This window comes from Callithrix jacchus, chromosome 3, assembly GCF_049354715.1.
Source record: "Callithrix jacchus isolate 240 chromosome 3, calJac240_pri, whole genome shotgun sequence".
Classification (NCBI taxonomy): domain Eukaryota; kingdom Metazoa; phylum Chordata; class Mammalia; order Primates; family Cebidae; genus Callithrix; species Callithrix jacchus.
In genome coordinates this window covers 98,275,001-98,282,459 of record NC_133504.1, presented here as the reverse complement: position 1 = coordinate 98,282,459, position 7,459 = coordinate 98,275,001, and the positions used below count along the sequence as shown (strand labels likewise).

Below are 7,459 nucleotides of genomic sequence, written 5' to 3'. Positions count from 1 at the left end.
GCAAGAATGGACTAATACACCATCCATCCATCAGTTTGGGCTATTTCTACCTTTTGGCTATTGTGAACAATGCTGTTATAAACATGGGTGTAAGAGTGTATTTTAAAACTGGCTACCAAAGTGGGCAACTAGAGTATAATTCCATGGAAAACTCTGTGGCCTTGTCCATTTTATAGAGACTTCTACCAGTCACTTGTGGAGGGCTGCTTGGTGGGGTATAAATTCCTTAGGATTTCCAGACTGCTTCAACAGGAGCAGGAAGATTAGTCTTCTATAGTTCTTGCACTGATGACAGCAGTTACAAGAACCTTTCATATAACTTGTACTCACAGCCATTGGTTTTAGATTCAAAATTTTTCTCCTTAATTACACCTTAATACACAGCTTCTCAATTGTGCCTTAATGAGCAGCTTCTCAATTATTCTTCCTCCTTGCAGTTGCTGTTCTCCTCATACTATCTTTCATAGTGCTGCCAGAGGCATTTTTTTTTCCTTTTGTGAGACAGGGTCTTGCTTTCTTGCCCAGGCTGGAGAGCAGTAGCACAATCCTGGCTCACTGCAGCCTCTAACTCTTTGGCTCAAGAGTCTCCTACCTCAGCCTTCCAAGTAGCTGGGAGTAGAGGCACATACCACCATGCCTGGCTATTATTTTTCTTCTTGTAGAGGTTAGTTATTGCTATGTTGCCCAAGCTGAAAAGTCATGTTTTTCTGAAACACAGATTTGAACATGCCAATCCTTTCCTTGAAAACCTTCTGTAACTACCCCGGTCTGTAAAGCTAAATCCTTCCCCACTTCATTGGTCCAGCTGCACCTCTCTCTCACCCTTTTCGTATACACCATGACAGACCATACTCTTTCACCAACTTGAACTTTCCTCATGCTATTACATAGGCTCTTAATATTCTTTCTCCACTTAGCAAAAGCTGATGCACCCATTGAGGCACAACTCAAGATTTCCTTTGCTGAATTTTTCTCTAATCTCTCCTAGGTAGGATTAATTTTTCCCTCTATTTATTGGTTGATTGTTCCTCTGATGTAATAGCTATTATTCTCCATTTTAATTACCTTCATATCTATGTCCCTAGATATCAAGCTGCTTGGGTCATTTTTGTATCTTCAATACCATGTATGTTACTAAAGTAAATGTTAGTTGACTGAGTGATTACTTAAGAGACTATCAAAGCTCTTCAAAAAGGCAAAAAAAAAAAAAAAAAAAAAGAAAGAAAAAGCTTTATATTCTTGCCAGTCCTCCAATGAGTGGTCATCTGGCTTATGAATGATGTTAGAGAGAAATAAGTGAAAGAACTAAAATTCTTTTGAAATTATTGTGTAGGCCAATGTCAAATTTCACCACTAGAGAGAACCCTAGTGTTACAACACTTAATAGGAAACTGAAGGTGTGTATAGGATTTAAAACGTTTTCAGAAGCTTGTACCAACACCAATATAAAGGCTTCCTTGTGAATATGTAGGAGCTGATGGTTATCACTTGAAACTTATCAGGGAACATTAACTCTCTATGTCTGGTAGTGCATATTCCAGATAGTGCTATAAACGACTTCTGCATGTACCTTATGTGTTAGTATGGGGCATTTATACTGTATAGACACACTTTATTTTATTATTGTTTGGGTGATAGCCTAGAATGTAATTATTCTTGTTCTCAGGTAAACATATAAAAAACTTAAGTCTTCTCATTATTCAGGCAAAAGCTGTAAAAACCTCCTTGAAGGCTGGACTCCTACAGCGTGGATCTGGAATTAGGTAAACTGTTGAAGTCCATAAACTGCCCCATGCAATGACAGGCATTGGAAAGAAAGATTCTGCTTTGTGCTTGGAACAAAACAATGTGGTCAAAACAGCAGGACTCAGAGATAGTTCACAGAGTCTATTCACAGAGTTTACAGAACCTAATAGGATTCAAATATGGTCTTGAAGCTGGCAACAACTTTGAATGGGTATACAGTGATGTGGATAGTCACCAGTACTTGCTAATATGTTTGAATATATATTAACAGGAAGGAAAAAAAGGTTCCTGCATTTGTGATAAAATTAGAGTGAATTTTGCCATGAGCTACAACATAACAAGACATTCAAAATGGCTTAAGGAACTGAGCTTTATTGGAACAAAGAGTGTGGACACTGTTTACAACAAAACATTTCTGGAAAAACATGGAATTCCCAAGACCTGAAGACTCCTTCAAGTTCTCACTGTTAGTAAGGTTAATTTGGGGGCAGAACAGGAGCACGCCTTGGCTGCTATCAGGAAGTAGAAGAGAAGAGCAGAGTTGGGCATGGAGGCTCCAGCTCAGAATTGCGAAGATGGAGAAGAGCCATCCCAAGTCCAGCACAAATAGGTTTTATAGCACCCATCTCCTCTATTTGCAGGAAGCAGGCCCCTAAAGGGAAGCATAGGATGCCCAACTCATGAGAATTAGACTCTCACGAGAGTCCTTTGCTATCATGTGAAAACCATGATGGGAGAGAGAGACTGAGGATGCAGCTCACCTTCCTGGCCAATGTTAAATCAGGAAAACTGTTTAGATCAAAACATGATATTCAATTTTTTGGTCTCCCAAGGTCAGCCAAAACTTACTGACACGCAGGGGCCCCTGTCTGATCTAGTGGGAGCCCAGAGCTATGGGAGTCCAGCTGGAGCAGAAGAGTCTGTAACTAGGAAGGGACTTCCTGTTGTGTGTATGGGGTTTGGTAAGAGACTCTTTTTGTATCTAGAGGAAAGGAAGAAAGTCATATCCCAAGAGGGTACTTAACCTTAGTCCTAATTCTAGGAGAACTAAGAGGGGCTGGGACAGAAAGTCAAAGGGTCAGGGTAGAAAGATTGGATGCCACAAAGTATTACTGGGGCTCATTTTCCCCTTAGCCACTTCTTGGAGGAAAAAAAATCCATGGGACACATTGGTAAGAAAGTATATAATTATTTCTGTTTTATGTGAAGATTGGAATTAAAAACAGTTTTGTTGTTTAATATTACAACAGCTTTCTAGGAAGTATGGATCCTGGTAAATGATGACTCCCCTCACCCACCTTTTTTTCTGCTGAATCCCTAGGTAGCTTAGTTATAAAGCCAGGTACTATGAGCTGCTGATAGTTAAATCATCCTGACCAATTGAAGAAGAATTTGAACTTCCTTTGGCAATCCAGGAGAGAAGAGATTTGTGCCAAGGAGATAGGATAAATGAGTGTTTGATACTGGGTTAACTTGATTTGGGTTAACCTGAATCTTCAATAAACTCATGAATGAGGAGTTTTGTTTCTTTGGAGTAAAATGGCAATGTTTCATGTCTAGGCCTATGGGAGTGTATAAGAATATAAAGGTCCACAGATAGAGGCAACTATGAAAATGTGAGCATCTTGCACTGACCTTGTATGTCTGAAGGATGTGGAGTTGACTGATTCAAGCCAACCTTAATCTAGCTCTGAAAGGGAGGCTGATCCTGGGTGACACTGGATTACATAAGAACAATTTAGATGAAATGGTTAGTTCAGAAGCCACATATGGTCCACTGCAGAGTGAATCAGAAGTTATAATATAGAAATAGGATTGTGCAAATAATTCTAAATCATGAAAATTACATTGACTACAGTTGAGTTGGAGAAATATCCTTCAGGTCTCGCATGAATTACATTGTACTTAAAGTAACAGGACACAGCAGATACTGTAAAAAAGAAGAGAAAAAAGGTTGGAACATGTCTAGAGCAACATTTATGTTTTGGATTTCAAATTCTCACTTTGCAGACAAGTAAACTAGATTTTTTTTCTCTTTAGGCGAAAAATGGGAAGATTAAATAAGCCATGAGAAGATTTTTCAAAATGACATGAAGCTCCAATGGTAAGAAGTAGGTAAGCAGGCTTTTACTTGTGTGGGGAATGCCAATTCCTGGGTTATGGCTGGTTTCTGTTTTCCCAGCCAAATATAGTATTCAGAACTTGGAATTCTATGAATAATTATTCTACCCCACCAAAGCAGAACAACAAATATAACAATGGCCTATTTGTAAACTACGTTCTTAAGTTTTTAAACTTGAGCCACAATTTTACAAGCTGACTTCCAGTTAATATGTCATGTAAAAAAAAGCCAAATTGGAAATACAGTGATAATGGCAATGGTAACGGTAAGTGAACATTTAAATACTTTCAGGATTATATATTTTATTAGCTAGAAATAAAACAAAATGCAGAGGGGAAGGAGATGCTTTACGAATTTCTGAAAGCCTCTTCAATTATCTGTATATAGCTTCTGCAGCAGGGATGGATGACCCTTCTCCTACTCCCAAGCCCATTTACCCTTTCTCTTGGTCTCAAACACACAGACATAAAATTTATGTGGGCAGTTTAACATTTTCCAGTATTATTAATTCAACTGCTTCATTGATTTTATCAAAATTCAGAGTATGAGTAAATAGTGGGTCTAGATTAAACTTCTCTGCCATATAATCAGCAACCAGTTTAGGGACATGCTGTCAGATCTTCCAGCCTGGAAATACACAGACTAGTGACAAATTTTATACATGAGTCTTCATTATAAAAGAAAGTTTATCAAAGCAAATGCCAAAGATGTTGGCTTTGACAGAAAATCTAAGGCTGTCCCATTTACTTGCCTCAGTCATCATGAGAATGACTACCCAAACCACACTCTTTATATAGAGGGTTGTGTTCCTAAAGGAGACTTCTGGTACTATGGAGGAGAATTGATTCAAAGCAGATAGAATGTGGACCTTGCCTTCAGGCGTTCCTGGTATCAGGCTGCAATTGTGACATAGCTAGCCTAGAGTTAGAACCTGTACAGTGCCATTTTATAAAGAGACAAAACTGTTTCCATTCTCCTCATAATGACTGCTAGCCATGGCCTCTGTAAACTGCTAAGTTTACTTTGCAAAATGCAAAGAGAGGTAAAGCTGCATACCTTCTCTTATCTGTAACTGCCAGAATTGCTGGCCTCTGTTTACAGGTACTGACCAGAATAAGCAACCCCGGATAATTCCATCCTGGTGCTAAGTAACCTAAAATTATGTGGACCCCACACCTGTCCACATAATGTATAAACTAATGTTTATCTTGACTTCTGTAAACCTCTTAAGTGGCAATTGGAATGACAAAAGTCCCCTGGCCCTTGGAATGTCTGGAGCCCCCCTCAACCTCCTCTCTGCCCAGGAGGTGATTTACAACCTTTCATCCCCATCTCTGCTCTTCACCCCTACTCCCAAGGTGGTTTTGCGGGTATAAAAAGTTCTTGTTATCCTTCTTATGGGGGCCACCAGTTGGAGAGACGTGAGTCCACCATGGTCGCCGGCAATAAACCCTGCAATTTGGCATACTTTTGTCTTGGTCTGATACAACACAATCTTTCAGGAGCAGTGAATCCATATCTAATGTGTAACAAAGGCCAAGGTCTTGGGAATCATGAAAAGAAACAATTCAAATGTTAAATATAGCACATTTTTTGTGTGTGCATGTCCTCGTGTATGTTTTGATCGGCTGCTGCATGAGTCAAATAACTTAAAAGAATTTTCACCATGGCAGCAGTCCCAGTGAAAACTCTTGGGAAAAGAATATGTGCAAAGCACACGAGAATAAAATGTGCTTTCTGGAAGAATTGTACAAGCAAAGATGGATTTAGCTAAGGTAAGATAAGTTTAGCATTGTATTTTCTCTATTCTCATGATTTTTCAAGAAATGAATTACATTTAGCACTGGGCTAAGTGCCATGCTCAGTGCGTTACCACACAGAATTTGGCAGTCTGCTCATTTCTAGAAAGGGTGGGAGTGATGTAATTGTGCAAAGGTTAATGTGGCGTAATCTGCTCTATGCAGATTATTCTGTGATAGGATCTTAGCAGTTACTTGCTTTTCTTGGTTCCAGCTTAGGTTAGGCTTCCCCACTTATTCTCAAAACTACCACAAACTCTTTCAATAGATTTATTTTAAATTTGAGTTGGTTTCTGTTATATGTAACCAAGAATTCTAATTACTGCTCTATGTCATGACATGAAGGGCCAAGTGTCTATTTCTATTTGTTTTTATCTTTTGGTTAGTGATCTGATAAAGTATTTTTACATCTATGTCAACTCCCCCACCCCTCACCTTTTTTTCTTCTTTCAACCAAATGACGTAGGAATGAAAATTCTAGGACCACAGACGGGACTAGGCAGTGTTTCTCAACAAGTCACTACTGGTATTTTGGGTGGGGAACATTCTTTATTTTGCACAATCTAGGAGGTTTAGCAGGACTGTCCAACACCCATTAAATGCTATCCTTGATTGAAAATCATTGAACCAGAGGACTACACTATCTGTGGAAGAAACTAATTTACATTAATGATCACTATATAAGTGTTAGAGTGGCCAGTGAATTAGGTTCATTCACTGAGGGTTTTAAGAATACTAGTGATTGGCCGGGCGCGGTGGCTCACCCCTGTAATCCCAGCACTTTGGGAGGCCGAGGTGGGTGGATCACGAGGTCAAGAGATCGAGACCATCCTGGTCAACATGGTGAAACCCGTCTCTACTAAAAATACAAAAATTAGCTGGGCATGGTGGCTCGTGCCTGTAATCCCAGCTACTCAGGAGGCTGAGGCAGGAGAATTGCCTGAACCCAGGAGGCGGAGGTTGCGGTGAGCTGAGATCGTGCCACTGCACTCAGCTTGAGTAACAAGAGCAAACCTCCATCTCAAAAAAAAAAAAAAGAAAGAAATAGAAGAACTGAATCACAGTTTTAACTGGATTATTACTATTTTTTTCTTGCTGGTCCTGCCATGTATCTACTGTTTATAGATGAATTAAGTAAGACTTCTAATATCTGTAATAACATGCTGCCATAGCTAACTTGGGGACTACAGACAGCTCGCTAGTGCAGGTAATTAAGACAACTCCTCTAATTCTCATCTCTTTTTGCCCAGGCATTCGAATTGCCCAAAGTTTCTGGATAAATACATTTCTTCACAAATTCCAGATTGCTAGCTTATAAACCCAGAATCTTAAGCAGATTTATTTAATTTAGTTTGTCTTCTACTTTTTCAATAAAATATGCTTCTAATGTCTATAAAAATGTCCCAGGACAGGTTAAAAAAAAAAAAAACAAAAAAACAGAAAATCAAAGGATTCTATGATAAGATATTTTTCCTCTGGGTAAAATAATTCTCATTTTAAAAAATCAATAGTATTTCTTTTAAATCATGAATTCATTGTGGTTAGTATCTTTGAGTTAGAAGTATGAAACTCATTTGCTTGGGATCAGATTTTACATGAGTTGAACAATGGCAACTAATGGCTAAGTATATCCTCCAAAGAATTTCAGCTGGCAGGTGCATAATTTCACTGAAGTATATTTACAGATTACAATATTGCCTTTTCTTTTCAATTTAAAGTTTGCTTTAAACTTTGGACACTGGATTCTTTATTTTTATTATTTATTATTTATTATTATTTTTTTGAGATGGAA

At 38.6% G+C, this 7,459-nt stretch overlaps 1 pseudogene across 1 annotated transcript in view; it reads right to left on the bottom strand.

Moving 5' to 3' along the window:
* Window positions 1-3,687: 3,687 nt before the first annotated feature.
* Window positions 3,688-7,459, bottom strand: part of LOC100390511 (alcohol dehydrogenase 6-like) — a 7,606-nt pseudogene continuing 3,834 nt past the window's right edge. Inside the window, exon 4 of the transcript XR_013533430.1 lies at window positions 3,688-4,495. The product of XR_013533430.1 is annotated as an alcohol dehydrogenase 6-like (transcript). The remainder of the gene's footprint in view (window positions 4,496-7,459) is intronic.